This window comes from Armigeres subalbatus, chromosome 1, assembly GCF_024139115.2.
Source record: "Armigeres subalbatus isolate Guangzhou_Male chromosome 1, GZ_Asu_2, whole genome shotgun sequence".
Lineage (NCBI taxonomy): Eukaryota > Metazoa > Arthropoda > Insecta > Diptera > Culicidae > Armigeres > Armigeres subalbatus.
Genome location: NC_085139.1, coordinates 219,507,864 through 219,525,849, shown reverse-complemented (window position 1 = coordinate 219,525,849; position 17,986 = coordinate 219,507,864). Strand labels below are relative to the sequence as shown.

General features: G+C 36.2%; 1 protein-coding gene and 3 long non-coding RNA genes across 10 annotated transcripts in view; 2 read left to right on the top strand and 2 right to left on the bottom strand.

The window, feature by feature from the left end:
• Positions 1 to 17,986, top strand: part of LOC134205783 (speckle-type POZ protein-like) — a 40,472-nt gene that overhangs the window by 2,435 nt on the left and 20,051 nt on the right. For 2 of the 7 annotated variants that reach the window (XM_062681372.1, XM_062681375.1), the window contains exon 1: positions 7,823 to 7,951. The exons of 4 other annotated variants lie outside the window; for them this stretch is intronic. The gene's annotated coding sequence lies outside the window, so the exon portion shown is untranslated. Of the gene's footprint in view, positions 1 to 7,822; positions 7,952 to 17,986 lie in introns of those variants that run through there. One more of the 7 variants, XM_062681373.1, reaches the window with a different exon arrangement.
• On the bottom strand, positions 5,514 to 6,546 carry LOC134211143 (uncharacterized). The gene is made up of 4 exons (XR_009978942.1): positions 6,185 to 6,546; positions 5,982 to 6,087; positions 5,788 to 5,885; positions 5,514 to 5,704 (listed from the first exon to the last, which is right to left on the bottom strand). It is a non-coding gene; the product is annotated as an uncharacterized LOC134211143 (long non-coding RNA).
• LOC134211137 (uncharacterized) lies at positions 8,793 to 9,560 on the top strand. Its single transcript, XR_009978941.1, has 2 exons — positions 8,793 to 9,011; positions 9,085 to 9,560. It is a non-coding gene; the product is annotated as an uncharacterized LOC134211137 (long non-coding RNA).
• Positions 10,671 to 11,691, bottom strand: LOC134211132 (uncharacterized). Its single transcript, XR_009978940.1, has 2 exons — positions 11,507 to 11,691; positions 10,671 to 11,441 (listed from the first exon to the last, which is right to left on the bottom strand). It is a non-coding gene; the product is annotated as an uncharacterized LOC134211132 (long non-coding RNA).

Below are 17,986 nucleotides of genomic sequence, written 5' to 3'. Positions count from 1 at the left end.
TGTTTTGACAGTTTTCCCATGGGAAAAACTGTCAAAACGCACGGAAACGTATCAATTGTGTTTGGCCCATAATACTAATTATGCTTCTACTGTTCAAATCTGACACGCCGATGGTTCAACAATGTAACTATAATTGCCTTATTATCCAATATATTTGAATTATTTATCACTAGTTGACCTGGGGCCTCCTTAGCCGTGCGGTAAGACGCGCGGCTACAAAGCAAGACCATGCTGAGGATGGCTGAGTTCGATTCCAGTGCCGGTCTAGGCAATTCTCGGATTGGAAATTGTCTCGACTCCCCTGGGCATAAAAGTATCATCTTAATTTTAGTTTTCACGATTTATTCAACCTTATTCGTGATTCGTCGGAAAATATGACCAACATACCTGCAGAAGGAACGAAGAAAATAAATCTTACGCGGATACGAACACAGACCATTTTTATTATACAAGAGAAGACAAATGCCTTTAATCGTATTTTTGTTTCCTCTCCTTTCTAACCATAGCCGAACATAAATATTTCCTCTCTTACTACATACAACTCAGTAAATGCCTCCTAGATTATTATAACTTAAAATCCTAGACAGATCCGAGTTCGGAAAGCAATCGGGTCTATCAGGAATTTGTCCCGATTGTTATGTATGTACTGTACTTTTCTGCAGCATTTTAGAAGCAATAATTATTATCTTGTTGCAGTGGTCATTTGCGTTTCGACCAGTTCGTTTTTGTCGGAGTTGATGGGTTAGCAAAGCATTTACATCACGTTCTTTTTCCCAGAGACATGAAAAGAATATCTGCATGTAGGCTTGTGACATGGTTTGCGATGGCGGTTAAGGTTTTAACAGTCGTTACCATTGTTGGGTTTTGGGGTTTCTAATCCATTTGATTATATCGTCTCCTTTTGGTATATATTGCATTCCGAAATCCGAATGATGAGTGTAACACCATATTAGATCTACACAGGGATCCATTTTCAATACATAATCAGCACGACCACAGAGTATCCGACATCCGTACGTCTTCTTGGAAGTTGGTTTCTAATCGAAAAGATTCATTCATTTCTATCAATGCATTCGGCGATTTTGATTATGTTTAGAATGTTATGATCATCTTCTATTCTAATGTTGTAATATGCTGCATTCGTAGTGATGAGCAACCCAAGGCTGATATAATTTGATATCCAATAACCCTCCAACCTAAAATCGAAGCAAATATACGGTAATAAATTTAGGATTCCTTTTTCACAATTTTTCATACACACTTCAATAAACACTGCTGGTTTTATTCAGGCACTTGAACATAAATAAAAGTGTTAACAGGAAATGAATGAAACTAATGAAAATTATTTATATTTGAAAACATTTAATATAAAATTTTAAACTGCTGTCAAACAGGTCGTATGTCCACTTTTTCACAGTTTGACAGATTCCGCACTTCGGACCTTTGTTTGACAAAAGGTCGCATACACGGAATATGAAATTTACCCATTTTTGCTATAAACGACCTTTTATGATTTTAGGTCGAATCATCGATTTTCGATATTTGAAAGGGATCGTCCCTTAGGTCGATTTTTATTAAGTTAATAAAATAGTAAAAAAGTTAGATATCGTAATAGTTTTTTTTATACATACAGAACCAAACATTCTCTTTTAAGTGATTCAATTAACTTGATTTCTCATTTTTTGTTAGATACGACCTATTCAAAAAGCAGTCTAGAAATTTTTCGTATTACAAATTTAATTTACTTTTAGATTAGCAACACGAAAGTTGAATCATTTCGATTTAAAAAATTATGTTGATAAGTAGCCTAACGTGTAGTTTTTCAAAATTCTAACCGTACGTATTAAAAAGTTTACAGTATATTATTGATAAAAAATATTTAAAAATCATTTTAAAATATACTTCCTATCTTAACCATGTCAAAATACAGTGATATCGTGCACACGTCTGTCTCCACCAGATGCCAGCACAGCGGCTTTGTCGAGGCTCTATACCGACAGCGACAACTGAGTACTTTTTTTTACAACCCATTTCTATCCAGAGATGCCAGATTTGAAGACATGTCTTCAATTTGAAGACATTTGAATCTCTGTGAAGACATTTATTTCGTGAAGACATTTATTTCGTGAAGACATTTTGAAGACTTTTCAAAATATTTGAAGACTTATCTACTTATTTGAAGATACTTGAAGACAATCAATAAGCCAGCAAATAGAAAATACAATTTTATTACTTACTTATAAGTTCTGCGACTTCTATATATAGATTATATAAATATAACAAAAGTTATGATAGTCTTTGTCTCGGGCTTAGAAACTCAAACATAAAAATACATTCACACCAGCCGGTTGTTAACTGCAACGCATTTCAGTCCTCAGATGCACTTAACTTTAAGTTGTGCGCTTGTAAAAAAAATCCCAATGGCAGCATTCGTTTGAATTTTCCTTGGCGGTGGCGGCGTTTTTCACGTGTATGTAAAAAGGTATTTCGATCATTACATCGGATTGGAATGACCGATCTAATTAATGGCAGACTGAATTCTTCTATGATTTGATTTAATCTATTCAACCGCTGAACTGGAAACAGTTTTTTCTAAATTCCTTCCGAATTCATCTGATCTTTTTGGCATTTCCATGTGACATTCCTCTGAATATCATTCGGGAAACTCTTTGAATTTTCCATGCATTTTAAAAGAATTTTCAGTGAAAATTTAAATGATTTTTTCGTGTAAAATAGGGAGAATTTTCGATGAAAATCGGAGAATTGAAATCGAGAATTCAATACAAATTATCTTGGAAATTTATAATAATTTCCGTTAAGAAGAAATAAAGGAAATCCTCCAAAACTTAAACGGGAAATTCGGCACCAACATTTCAAAAGAGCGTAACTGATTTTGTAAACAAGAGCTTCTCACGTCGCTAGTGGGCACGCGCACAGAAGGGATAGATTTTGTTTTCATCGGACCATGCATACGAAGCGTTTTCCGATCCGATGCGCTTGTAAGAGAAGGATGAGTAAACGTCAGCAAGCTCTATTTTATCTCAACTACCACAAGTTCTTTTGAACTCCCGCAATAAATCTCTTTAATGTTAAATGGATATTTCTGAAAATTTCCATGGTAAATTTCTACTGGAAAATCTTCTAAAAAGAAATTCAGAAGAAAAAACACAAAAAAACGGTGGAATTTCAATTAAAGACTCATTAGAAAATTCATAGGAAACTTGTCACACTTTCGTTAAATTCTCCCTTAATTCCTTTGGTAATTTTTCTAGAATCTTTGGACAATCATCCAGTATTTTCTCTGAGAATTCCTCTATGAATTTCTCCAAAAAATCGTTCTGGTATTCTTTCTGAAATTCTTCCTGAAGTTCAGCCAGAAATTCGTCCGAACGCTTCAGGAATGTCTCCCAAAAAAACTCCAGGAATTCCTTTGGATTCCTGCGAAAGTACATATAAGAATTCTTTCGGAAGATCCTCCAGAAGTTCCTCAAAAACTTCTCCAGTAGTTCCTTCACGAATTCCTCCAGCAGTTCTTCCAAGAACTCCTCCAGAAGTTTTGATAGAAATTCTTCCGAAAGTTCCCCCAGGAATTCCTGCGGAAGCTTCTTCAGGGATCCCTTCGAAAGTTCCTCCATGAATTCCTTCGGAAGTTTGTTTAGGAATTCTTCTGGAAGACTTTCCAAGAATGTTGTCGAAAGATTCTACAAAAATGCGTCTGGAAGCAAACTATGAAATTTTTCTGGTATTTCCTTCAGGATTTCTTTCGAAAATTTCTGCAGCAATACCTCAAGAAGCTCCTTCAAGAATTCCTCCGGAAGTTTCTTCAGAATTTTTTTTTCAGGAATTCCACCGGAAATTCCTCCAGACATTCCTCAGGAATATCCTTCAGCAATTCATCACGAAAATCCTTCAGGAATTCATCCAAAAAATCCATCCGGAATTAATTCTGAAGTTTCTACAGAAATTCCTTCTCAAGTTCCTTCAAGAATTCCTCCTGAAAATCCTCCAGCAATTCCTTTATAAGTTCCTTCAGAAATTTCACCGGAAGTTCCTTCAATAAATCTTTTGGGAGTTTCAACAGGAATTCCTAGGGAAATTTCTTCAGCCGTCTTCCAGAAGTAATTAGAAGCTCCATCCAGAAGAAATGCGTATAAGTAATAAAATGCTCCATCAGAAGTTTATCCGGAAGTTGCTCCAGGAATTTATCCGGATGTTCCCTTAGAAAGTTCCCTGGATGTTTCTTCAAGAACTTCACGGTAAGTTTTGAATCCCTCCAACGATTTTTTTTTAAAAGAAACTTGGAAATATTCCACGTGGAAATTCAGTTAGATAATCCGGTGGAGTTTTGATCAAAGACTCAGTAGAAAATCCAGGGAAAACTCTGTCTTGTGAAAATTTTACAGAATATTCTCTTGAGTTCTGACAATTTGAATGTAAAAAAAATAAACATTATTCCACATCAGTAAAACAAGGAGATTATTGAATTTACATACGTATTGGAAATAGAGGTAATAAACTATAGAGGAAGATTGTCGCTGTAGTCACTGGCGAAACATCTTTTGCTGGCGAGGATAGGGCACTAAATGTCAATAAAGGAAAAATCAGTACGTTTTGACAGATAGGTACCCAACATGTTTGGGGACGATAACAATGGGAACCGCAGCGACAATAGTCCTCTATAGTTTATTACCTCTATTGTATTGGATTTTGAAATTTCTCGCTGATAATCATAATTTTAATATTGAAGACATTTGAAGACATTTTTAAACTACTGAGAAGACATTTGAAAATATCATCTGGCATCCCTGTTTCTATCTTTTCTCGCGTCTCGGCTCGACTCACGCACGAAACGAAGTCACGATTCACACTGAGAAACCAAACTATCCAAAATCGAGTGTGAAAGTATTCAAAATTGAGTATTTTACTAATACTGTCTTTTGGATTGTTTGTTATTTACATTGTTGAGTAATTATTACTTAATTTGGGGTGATCTCCAAAGACTCGCCTTGAGTTGTTGCTTTCCATTAAAAGTACCCAAAGCGAAGTGTTGACCTTTCACTTCAGTTTGGCTGAAAAACACTTTGTAAATCAGTCAGCAAACATGTTCCGCACAGTGTTTGCTGGAAAATATTTGGCTTTCTGCGGAATTAAATAAGTAAAGCCTTCGGTAAAACCCGAGGAAAACCAACCAAGTTCACGGGTAAGTACACAGAAAGAAAAAACACTAATAAAATTAAAAAAACCATTGGTAAATTTAAAAAGTTGCGTTGGTTCTTTTTCGTAGAGAGTCTCATATGTTCAGTGCAAAAGTTGATCAACTTTTGTTTTCAAAGCGTTTCAAAGTTAATCATCCGTTCCAAAATTAAAAGTTTAAACTTTTAGAAATGAAACTGTAGAACTGTCGAACCGAAATTGTTACACTGTTAAAAATAAAAGTTGTTTTCCCCTCCTAAACTAAAATTTTAGTACATTTTATTTAACTTTCATATTTTTCATTTCATTTAATCAAGTCATTTTTTTTTGAAACATGTTTTATTTAATATCGATTTGAGTTTACTTGTTTATTTCAAACAAGATTTAAACACTGTTTAATAAAAATACATCGATACCAGGGTAGTTTTATCGGGAAATGGTGAAGCTGTTGGCATCTGCTAACCCAGGCATTCTCTCGGGTATTCCATTTTATTCGTCGTTTTTTATCTATCTAAGGAATAAATTAAATATTTAGAATTTTAAGCTCATAGGTCAATAAATTTTGCTATGGCTGGGAACTGCCTGGAGACGTACCTTGAGCTGTAGGCTTATTTACTTAGTACATCTTTTGTGATTACGTTTCGCTCACTGCTGACCAACTGGCCTTCTCATCCGCCATCAACCGTTCCGCTCTGAAAACATAAGAAAAAAAAAACAAGCATATTAGAATTCATATATTACAATTTTCCTTTTCACTGCCTGAACCAGGGTTTTCACCTGTGTCTTACCTTGTTTTGAGTTTTTCCCTGTTCCAATCGATTGGTCGCCGCCGGAATACCTTGACTTTGTAGCGAAGCAAACGAGCCGGGAATAAGCTCCGTCGAGACGACATATCTAATCAGAGAAAAATAACAGAAATAACATTATTTATTTTGCCTGGGTTTACTCGTGTGAGCATTTTTGAGAGCCTCGCATAAAAACTAAAACGTACCTTCCGATTATAACGATGGCGGGAACAGTAATCAAATAAAGTCAAATTCATTTTGCAACCATCAGCGACCAGCAAAACAGAAAACAATTTTTTTTTCTGTCAACCGCGACTAATAGACCAGTGCAAGATGACGTAGGTTGACAGTTCACAGAGCTTGTTTACATGGACTTAGTCTCTGGAGGAGCTTCCGGAAATACTGCTTTGCGATTAATTAAGAATATTGATGTTTTTCGTGATTGATTTATGGTAGGAATTAAAGCATATCAATAGAATATTCGGATCAAAATAATTTTGAGCGAAAATTACGGATTTTTATTTCCGGCTGATCGATTTTAATTCTAACACCCTGTAAACAAGCTCTGTGAACTGTCAAATAAGTGAGGTTAAGTCAAGATCTTGCATTGGTCTATGCGACACACACCCAGCAAATCGACTTTGTGACTTTGTGTTTGCGGATAGAGATGTCGCAAATTAATCGATTATTTCGATTAATCGATTAATCGTTGTGATAATCGATTAATTTTGAATCGATTATTACCCAACGACTAATCGATTCAATAATCGAGAAGAATCAACAGTAATCGATTAGTTACTAATCGATTAATCGGGATTTTACGACATCATAAGGATGTCGCAAATTAAGCGATTACTTCGATTAATCGATTCATCGTTGTGATAATTTTTAATCGATTACTACCCAACGATTAATCGACTCAATAATCGAAAAGAATCGAGAGTAATCGATTAGTTACTAATCGATTAATCGAGATTTTACGACATCTCTATTTGCGGATTTGACAATTTCTTCATTTGCTGCACTGAAAGAAACGCGTTTTAAATTTACAGCTTAACTTGAAGAAAAACACTTTTAAAATAAAAAGACAACTTTCACTGTAAAAAAAATACTTTCATTTTAAAGAAAATAGAGCACTTTTTAAATATAAAGTTCAAAATATTTATTAAAATAGTTTTTGTTTTTTGTGTGTAGTACAAGAGAATATTGTATTGTATATCCAATTTCTATGAATATTGCATTTTCAGCGGAAGTTCGGCACGAAGACTTTATGCAAGAGCAACTGAGAAGCAGAAGAAGCAAGGTGAGCATTTCGATACCGATTTGTTACGATGTATTGCATTTCAGTTTTGAATTATATTACCTGCAGGTCCAACCGTCTTCTGTATATCCGTTTGGATTATTTGGGAATGTGCATACAGGCCAGGAATATGTATGCAGCATGAGGGACCAGATGCAGCCGTTGCGGCAGATATTTTATACCGCTGCCGGTTGGGCAAGATCCGGAAATTTTTTTCTACGTTTCATTCGAGCTGTGTAAAATGTATATATATAGACATTGAAATAAAATAATGATCATTTCACATCAATCGCATAAATAACATTAAACGAAGAAAAACCAATTTTTTTTTAAATTTTCCTGGGGAAATCGATTCTTGATTTTGAGTAATTTTTATTCAAACCGCAGTTTTTTTAGTACAGTTATTTTCACTCAAAATGAAGTCTTTAAAAACTACTTAAAATTAAGTACTTCGCGAAAAACTCAATTTTGAGTTGTTGCACTTAGCTGTCAAGTTGAGTGAAAATGACTTAATTTTGGATTGTTTCGAATTTCAGTGCAGTCAGTCAGTTTTCATGTCAGTGATAGGAGGTAACAGGCAGGATTTAATAACAATCCAAGCGCGTTCAAGTGTGTTTCCGTTCAGATTTATCGTTATTGTGCATAAGTACATTAAAATAATCGGTACTGAAAGGTAATTATAAATATTTCAACCCTTCGTAATGTTTTGAATAGCTCGCGATAATCAAATTTCGTCATGACATCATTGAAGCCATTTCAGTAGTTTATTCGCTGAAGTCTGCAAATGACGATTGATTACGGCGGCTTCCACGGTGCTGCTGTTAACAAACAATCTCATAAGCGCACGGAGAACCGAAACAACCCCAACCAAATTAGGGTTATGCTGACATTTTCACCAACACGAACGCACGGTTCGTGGTGGCAAACAATCCCATTTGATTTTGCCGTGACAGCTGCTCGTGATTGCAAACAAACTTATGAAAGTGTACCACGCATAAAATCGAGAGTGTAGCTTGTTCGAATGGTGGTGTTACCAATACAGGCGCATGTCTCGTGCTTGTTGCTGTCAAATTCTGTTTGTTTTGGCTTCGGTTTGATGTGCCGGGTGCGCGTTGGAGTTAGATTTTTTTATAATAAAGGGGAATGGTAATTGCGCGTTGTTTTAATTCTAGACTGCTTTTTGAATAGGTCCTATGTGTCATTCACATGAATCAGAGTAATCGATGTTCAAAACTTCCTAAAATATAATCAATTGCCATTTAACACAAAAGCATCAAAAGCTTTCAAATAGCACGCCATAAAATTGATAAAATTGGTATTTTTGGATTGTAATTCAAAATCGTCATTTATTACTGCTAAATATTTTGTTTTTTAATAAATTTTATTTTAAGTCGTTTTGAGAATTTATGCGAAAATTCGACCTAATCGATGCGACCTTAAATCAGTAACCATGTCACTTTCGACTAGTATGTTTCGTCGTTCTGTCAATTTGCATGTTCATGCGACCTGACAGATCGGACCTGTTGATGGTTGTTGTTCTACTTGCGACCCAAAATGTAAACTAAAATATTGTGGTTCCAAGTTGATCTATTTTCCTAAAGTGTACTATAAATTGGATCTGTTATTATTTATTATTCGATCCGTACGGTGGATTTCCTGGCCTCGGTGCATTGCTTTGTGCTACCTATCTGTAAAAAGCCTGTTAAATTGATTTCATCGGACAATTCACGAAGGTAATGTATCAGTATTTTAGTAACTGTAACTTTGCAACGTTTTCATCATCTCATCCATGATATCCGCTTTCAGTAATATCTAAACCAATCGTAATAATGGCCTTCCGGCGTTTGCAGTCGGCGCGGAATATAGTAGCGTTTAAACAGCTATGCGACATCACTTTCCGGGCTCTTGCCGTTGCCGAAGAGTAAAATCCCAGACAGATGGAAACCCGGACGGATAGTATATGAAAATATATGGAAAATGTGATTCTTCATGCAAGACTGCTCCTACATTACATCCCTTGATGGACATGTCACCGCTCCAATTTTCATCGCAGCTAACAAATTTCAACTCGAAAAATTCCTAGACCGGACCCAGCCTTCAGCATGGTCCAGCCTGATCCAACCACCTTCTTGATCTTGGATAGCTCCTCCCAGTGGGGATGTAATGTCAATAAGAAGAAGAAGTTATGTTTTACCTCATTTTTCTTGGTGCATTATGCACTCTAGAGTTCATTATAATTCAATAACCGAATTTAGAAGTAAAAATAGACGATTAAATAATTACTTTGTCAAATACTCTGAATCTAAAAAATCAAAAATAAACTATGTAGTTATTATGCAGATTTGATAGATTCAATTAAAGTTATAACGGGAAGCAGCAGCGGTTTGCTTTATAGAAGTTTTTTTTTGTACTAGATCTTGTTTCGGTTTTAAGCGTGAAACACATTTTGTTTCGGGTGAATATTTCGTAATATTTTTTTTTTTTGATTGAAAAACCATCAGCACAGAGAACAGACATGGAAACCCGATCTAAATATCTTTAAAAACATGAATTATTATTATTTCAGACTAAATAAAGATTGAAATTTGAACAATCTATAGTGGGAGTGTTTAATGTACACCAAATGGAAACATCAATGTGTCAATATGTATTTGAAAGTGCTACCCAGCAAAAAGAAAGAATATAATATATTATCAACGCCTACCTGCATGACTAACTTTGGGAAGATCTATTAAATACGTAACGCTAAAATCGAGTATTTTCAACCCCCCCCCATCACACTTTGAATGAAACGTCTAAACATTTCGTCACACTTCATTCAACTCCCTGCCCTCTACATTCAAGGTACCGAACAAACATTTTATGCAAATCCGGCGTATGGTTGAATCATGTTGGTCACAAATGCTGTATGGGCTAACAGCACCCTTAGCGTTCTAATGGGCCAAACACAATTGATACGTTTAGGTGCGTTTTGACAGTTTTCCCATGGGAAAACTGTCAAAACGCACGGAAACGTATCAATTGTGTTTGGCCCATAATACTAATTATGCTTCTACTGTTCAAATCTGACACGCCGATGGTTCAACAATGTAACTATAATTGCCTTATTATCCAATATATTTGAATTATTTATCACTAGTTGACCTGGGGCCCTCCTTAGCCGTGCGGTAAGACGCGCGGCTACAAAGCAAGACCATGCTGAGGATGGCTGAGTTCGATTCCCGGTGCCGGTCTAGGCAATTCTCGGATTGGAAATTGTCTCGACTTCCCTGGGCATAAAAGTATCATCTTAATTTTAGTTTTTCACGATTTATTCAACCTTATTCGTGATTCGTCGGAAAATATGACCAACATACCTGCAGAAGGAACGAAGAAAATAAATCTTACGCGGATACGAACACAGACCATTTTTATTATACAAGAGAAGACAAATGCCTTTAATCGTATTTTTGTTTCCTTTCCTTTCTAACCATAGCCGAACATAAATATTTCCTCTCTTACTACATACAACTCAGTAAATGCCTCCTAGATTATTATAACTTAAAATCCTAGACAGATCCGTCTGGAAAGCAATCGGGTCTATCAGGAATTTGTCCCGATTGTTATGTATGTACTGTACTTTTCTGCAGCATTTTAGAAGCAATAATTATTATCTTGTTGCAGTGGTCATTTGCGTTTCGACCAGTTCGTTTTTGTCGGAGTTGATGGGTTAGCAAAGCATTTACATCACGTTCTTTTTCCCAGAGACATGAAAAGAATATCTGCATGTAGGCTTGTGACATGGTTTGCGATGGCGGTTAAGGTTTTAACAGTCGTTACCATTGTTGGGTTTTGGGGTTTCTAATCCATTTGATTATATCGTCTCCTTTTGGTATATATTGCATTCCGAAATCCGAATGATGAGTGTAACACCATATTAGATCTACACAGGGATCCATTTTCAATACATAATCAGCACGACCACAGAGTATCCGACATCCGTACGTCTTCTTGGAAGTTGGTTTCTAATCGAAAAGATTCATTCATTTCTATCAATGCATTCGGCGATTTTGATTATGTTTAGAATGTTATGATCATCTTCTATTCTAATGTTGTAATATGCTGCATTCGTAGTGATGAGCAACCCAAGGCTGATATAATTTGATATCCAATAACCCTCCAACCTAAAATCGAAGCAAATATACGGTAATAAATTTAGGATTCCTTTTTCACAATTTTTCATACACACTTCAATAAACACTGCTAGTTTTATTCAGGCACTTGAACATAAATAAAAGTGTTAACAGGAAATGAATGAAACTAATGAAAATTATTTATATTTAAAAATATTTAATATAAAATTTTAAACTGCTGTCAAACAGGTCGTATGTCCACTTTTTCACAGTTTGACAGATTCCGCACTTCGGACCTTTGTTTGACAAAAGGTCGCATACACGGAATATGAAATTTACCCATTTTTGCTATAAACGACCTTTTATGATTTTAGGTCGAATCATCGATTTTCGATATTTGAAAGGGATCGTCCCTTAGGTCGATTTTTATTAAGTTAATAAAATAGTAAAAAAGTTAGATATCGTAATAGTTTTTTTTATACATACAGAACCAAACATTCGCTTTTAAGTGATGCAATTAACTTGATTTCTCATTTTTTGTTAGATACGACCTATTCAAAAAGCAGTCTAGAATTCTATTTATCTAATCCAAAATGAATAAAACTGTAGTTTTATGTATGTAATAAGAAAAGGCTATTTGAAAACAGTGTAGGACATTTACTAATCGATTAGTTTATAAAAGTTAGGTGAATAACCAAGGTAAAAGAAATTGCTTACATTCAACCAGTTGTATCGTACTAATTTATGTTCCTGCTATTTAATTTTATACTTTTGTTACTTTGACCATCGGTCTGAATATATTATTAGTCATGAAATTATTCTAATAAACAAGTATTTTTGTGGAACTCAAAAATAGTTCCAAAATTTTGAACCAATATCAGAATTTGTTCTTCGAACTATTTTTTGGAAAAATCAACTAGCTTGAGGTGAAGAATCATTCTATAAACTCTTTTGAATTACAAGTTTTTGGTATTTGCAAAGGATTTTCACAACATTTTCAGATTTTGAATATTCAGCTTTGATCTATTTGTTGGGAGATTTTGTTGTTTTTTTATTATCTTATAGAATCTAATGACTCAATAGCAATAATTACAGTCTTGCTTTGCCAGCTCACATTTTATTACATAGCCCGTTTTAGTTGAGCCTTTGCTGGTTAATCCATGCAATTGAAAACGTAGTTGAGCATATTTAGCATAATTGAACATAATTTGTGGATTGTAATGTTAAAGTCGCAGTACATATGTTCAAATGGCTGCCAGGTCACCTCTTAAAAATAAAATTCAATAGATGAGGCGATGTGTTATAGCCTATTCAGATTACGCCATTAATCTTAATAAATATCGTGTTCAAGTGGAATTGAAAATTGAATGTATGTGGATGGGCATCAAGTTACTCTTTATCATATTTATTATAATAAATGGCGTAATTTTAAACGGCTATTAGCTCAATCAGCATATCACGAATGTACATGTATAACAAGATTAGTTTAGAATCGAGTTTAGAATGTATAAACTGATTCGAGCTTTTTTAATTCGTTCAATAAATATATTTGCTAAGCAATATTTTATAAAACTGGAAAACTTTGGAAACCAATTTCATTTATAACTCATTCTGCTTTCTACTTAATTTGTGAATGCTAAGAAAGATGTATGTCTATTACGAAACGAAGATCGCCACAATAATAGTTGTAATAGAATAGCAAATTAAGGATTAGTGAAAACGTTTTCCTCAGAATCCAACATTCTTCTCAAAAACCTGAAATGGCCCAAGAATTCCCAATGAAAACCCAAAAATCAATCTACTTGGAGTTTTGTATTGTGATTTATTGGAATATGCTTTTGCATATTTAAATACTTCTATCAGAAACGAAGAAACTCTTTTCCTATACCCTATACTACCTATAATGAATTATTGACCGTGGAATTTTGCAATATTTAATTCGTTTTGAAATATCATGCATCGTTTTCATGATCTGTCAGACAGTGCGTACTGTGTTCAGCTTTAGATAATTGAACCAATTAAACAGAAAGTAAAAGTAAAATGTCTATAAGAGTGACACTATTCATATAATTTCAATTTAAGCCCAACAAGAATGATTGGAATAACATACATATTTCAAAGCAGGCAGCAAGAACAAAAACAAATATGACAGAAGCATGGAAGATGACTGATGTCACACATACTTTCGCAATCTTATTGGGACTGCACTGAAAATGTTCGTTTATGTGGTGCAAAAATATGCACTTTCCGGTGTGGCTACACCACAAAAACGAAAACGACATTAGTAAATGTGTGAGTGAAATGTGCGTGTGCGTGCACGCTCGCAGAAAGCCTAATTCAAGACAAAATGTTCAAAACGACTTATCTACTTTTGTAAACAAAGATTCAAACGACGATTTGACGAATCTGATAGCTCTCCCACGCAAACCAACACCATCAATAGGCAGGTGAAGGATTCCGCTACCTGTTGATGGTGTTGGTTTGCGTGGGAGAGCTATCAGATTCGTTAAATCTTTGTTTGAATCTTTGTTTACAAAAGCAGATAAGTCGTTTTGAAAATTTTGTCTTGAATTGAGTCCTTTCACTCAAACTTGACTGTAAAGTGCAACAACTTAAAATTAAGTTTTTCAGTAAGTACTCAATTTTGAGTTATTTGAATAAACCGGGTTGAGTGATTTTAACCCTTTTGTGGCCGGCTGGGTACCCGGGTACCTTTTTGGAATTCAATTCGCGATATCTAAATGAATTTTCATAGTAGGAGGTTGAAACTCTGTCATATCCACAACAATGACGGCCAAAATCGATTGTACGGGTTGTGAAATTTTGATTAAGGAGGGGTGGAGGGAGGGGTTCCGACATTTTTTTACCCTTTAAATGGCCGGCAGGGTACCCACGAAACTAAAATGCTATATCTTTGGCAATTTTTAACCGTTTTCAACCGTTTTGGGCTCATTCGATTCAGAATTTTGTCCTTTATCATGCTGTTTTAGGATCGGACCGGTCCGGTCTCTTGAATCACCGGGAAGTCTGGATTTCTAGGGACATGTCCTGCATAGATTATAGATCGTGGATTTCGGTAGGTAATCACCAATATGGGCATCAAACTTCTTGATATTTCATCAGCAGGTTGAGTTTTATTGATTTGGGTCCATCAGACGTGCAGATCTTCAATTGGTCATTCCAGAACAGGTTCCTCAATGGGTCATAGGTGGCCATGAACAATTTTCAAGGGAACATCAACAATATGGGTATCAAACTTCTTGAAATTATTTCCAACGTGTGTTTTTGACAAGTTGACTCCGGAGTGGCCATTTTGGAACAAGTTTCCCGGGTGGGGAAGGAGGGGGTGTTTGGTCAAGGTTGGCCAAAAACATTTCTCATTGGATCCCCAACAATATGGATGTCAAAATTCTTGAAACTTCCACAGCAGACTGTTGTTTATTATCTTGGTTCCAACAGATGTGTGAAAATTTGAGTGGCCATTTCGGAACAGGTTCCCATAGTGGGGCCAAGAATGGCCATGAACATTCTTCAATGGAACCTCAACAATATGGGCATCAAACTTCTTGAAATTGCCTCAGCAGTTTGTTTCTGATTGTTTTAAAGCCACCAGACGTGCTGACTTTATAGTTTCCATTTCAGGACAGGTTCTCCGTAGGGTCTTAAGTGGTCATAAATACTTGTCAATATAAATAAATATAAATAAAAAAATAGAAAGCTGCGTTTTTTTTTTGTAATCCGTGTGAGCAAAATCGTTGCAAGCACCACCCTTTGACACCAGAAGGCAACTAAGTGAACCACCGAAAGCTCCAAAACATCCGGAGAAGTTGCCGATTCTGAAAGTTTATCCTAAAAAATTGAGACTTTTTAGAATTATTAGTGTTGTAAGCAATGAGCGAGCAAAATCAATACAAGGACTACTCATTCATCCCGGATGGCCACTAAGTGGTTTTTAGAAAGTGCTGGAACATCAGGAGAAACGACCAGGTGTAGAAGATTATATTTTGAAGTTGCGATTTTTTTATAAATCTATTGTTGGCGTAATGCCAATTCTAGAAATCCGACCTAGAAACTATTACTTGTTGTAGCATTGTGAGAGTAAAATCATTGCATGAACAACGCATTGACCACCATTGGCCATCTGGCACTGAAGGTCCGGAACACCCATAGTAAAGACAATGTGTGTGAGAGTCCTCCATGGTCTTCCAAGAACTCCGGAACATTCTGAGAAAAGGGCCAATTTTTAAATTCATCCTCGTAAACCGTACTGTTTCACAAAACGATTTATGCATCAAAATGAGACCAATATCATTTCAAGAACCGAACGTTGACCCCGGGAGGCCACTAAGTGGTGCTCCAGAAGCTCCGGAATAGCCGAAAAGGTAATCAATTCTAGAAACTCGCCCTAGTAGCTGTGTGCGATAAAAACAATTGGAGGATCATTCATTGACACCGTGTGGCCGTTAGGTGAGCATCTGGAAGCTTCGGAACTTTCGATGATGTGCCAATTTTTAAGTCGTCCTAGAAAGTTGTGAGTTTTTAGAAATCACTTGTTGAGAAATGTGAGAGCATAATTGATGCAATCTAAACGGATAGCCACAATTCATCGTTCGTTCACTTCAAGTGATGGAATAAAATGGGATAGTACGAAATAGTCTTATGACAAGTGAAGACACTCCACTAGAAGCTCTAAACAACCTTTGACTGACGTATTGTAGAGCTCCACAATTGTCAATCTTGGGTGATGTTCCTCCAGTTTTCATAAACATTTAGGGTTCCCAGGCCGGATTCCACCGCGTGCAGCAGCTAGCGTGTTCGTGGCCTTCAGCGAAGTCACTGGCCTCTATCCGGATCACTGGTGAATATTGTTTTCGCTATTCTTTCTTCCGACATTCGCACTAAGTGACCGGCCCACTGGAGTTTGCCGTATTTTATACGATTCACAATATTTTCTTCGAAACTACTGAACCGATCGACGTGAAAATTTGTATGCAGAGGTTTTTGGGGCCAGGGAAGGTTCTTAAGATGGTTCGAGACCCCTCCCTTCTTTGGAAAGGGGGGCTCCCATAAAAATGAAACAGAAATTTTTGTATAACTCGATAAGCAGAGAATAAATCAATTTTAGGCGAAACAAAGTTCGTCAGTAATTGGTGGAATTAAATGGAATTACTTAACTCGTCGGGTCTGCTAGTTTACAATAAATTTGAAAGCGCATCACTCTGCTTCAATCTCTCCACGGTCACAAACGCGGTTGATACGTCGTCTGCAACCCGAATACTTTATTTCGAGTCATCAAGCGTTGCACGTATCATCGTAATCAGCTTCGCCGGAGAACCATGTTCAGACATTATCTGCCACAGCTAATTTCTTTTCACTGAATCGTACGCTGCTTTGAAATCAATAGACAGATGGTGAGTCTGCAAGTTGTACTCCCGAAATTCATAAAGGATCATCTTCAGGCTAAACATCTCATCCGTCGTTGATCGGCCTTCACGGCCAGACAGGTAGATTTTGAAACTGGAACGAAGAAACTGATAAGACTACACACTTAATTTTTTTCACCGAGATCTCAGCATTTTTTGTTTATTTTCCCGAGGTGGGCACCGCCGAGTTTCAGCAAACATGATTTTTGCCGAGATCTCAGCAAAAGTGACGTTTCAGTTGCTGAGATATAGTAAATATTTTGCCGAAAATCAGTAATAAACCAAATTTTATGCCGAAGTTCAGTTCTGAAATTTACTGAGCTACAGCGGTGCCCGATTTTGCCGAGCTCGAGAAAGAAAAAGTTAGTGTGTAGCCAGTTTCTTCATCTACTGAGGGAGCGCATCTAGTTATAGATTTTTTTTCCACACAGATTATCAGTGGATTCAGAATGCAAGTCAATGATGAAATTATGATGCAATCACTCGCCCACTGCAAGCCGAATATACCTCTGCACTTGCCACGATTTCGTACGGAATTTATTGGAATTTTTGGGTCAAGGTTCGAGAGGCAGAGGTCCGTCTAGAATAGTCAAGTTGAAGGTATAGGAGGAGAAATGTAAATGATATGGCAGTCCATTTACAGTTCTAGCGAATGCTAGAGATAAATATAAAGAAAGATACAAAGTAGGAGCCTGAAACGGCCCTTGAATTGAACCCACGACCTCCCGCGTATGAGGCAGAAGCAGTAGCCTTATGACTACCAAGTTCGCTCTCTTCTCCTTCTCTTTTTACTTTGTTACAAAAAAAATGTTCACGATTACGCAACTGTTGAAAACAAAATGTAAGAAACGACAATTGCTTCGGGAATTCCGGTATTTCAGGAGGACTTTTTGGTGGCCACTCGGGATCAATGAATGATATTCGCAATCTCGCGCTTAGAATTATAAGGGCGTAACTGTTTTGATCGATTTATCTTTGACGAGTTCATGGTTGTAATGAAGGATGTTGCATCTTCTACCTGAAGTAAATATAAAATCGATGAAGAGAAATCGATCAATACATTTACGCCCCTATGATTCTAAGCGCGAGCAAAGACTCTGCTTTTATACTGCTATTACAAACGATTTTCGAAAGCTCCTAGAACGAACTGCAATAATTGACCACTGCTCTGGA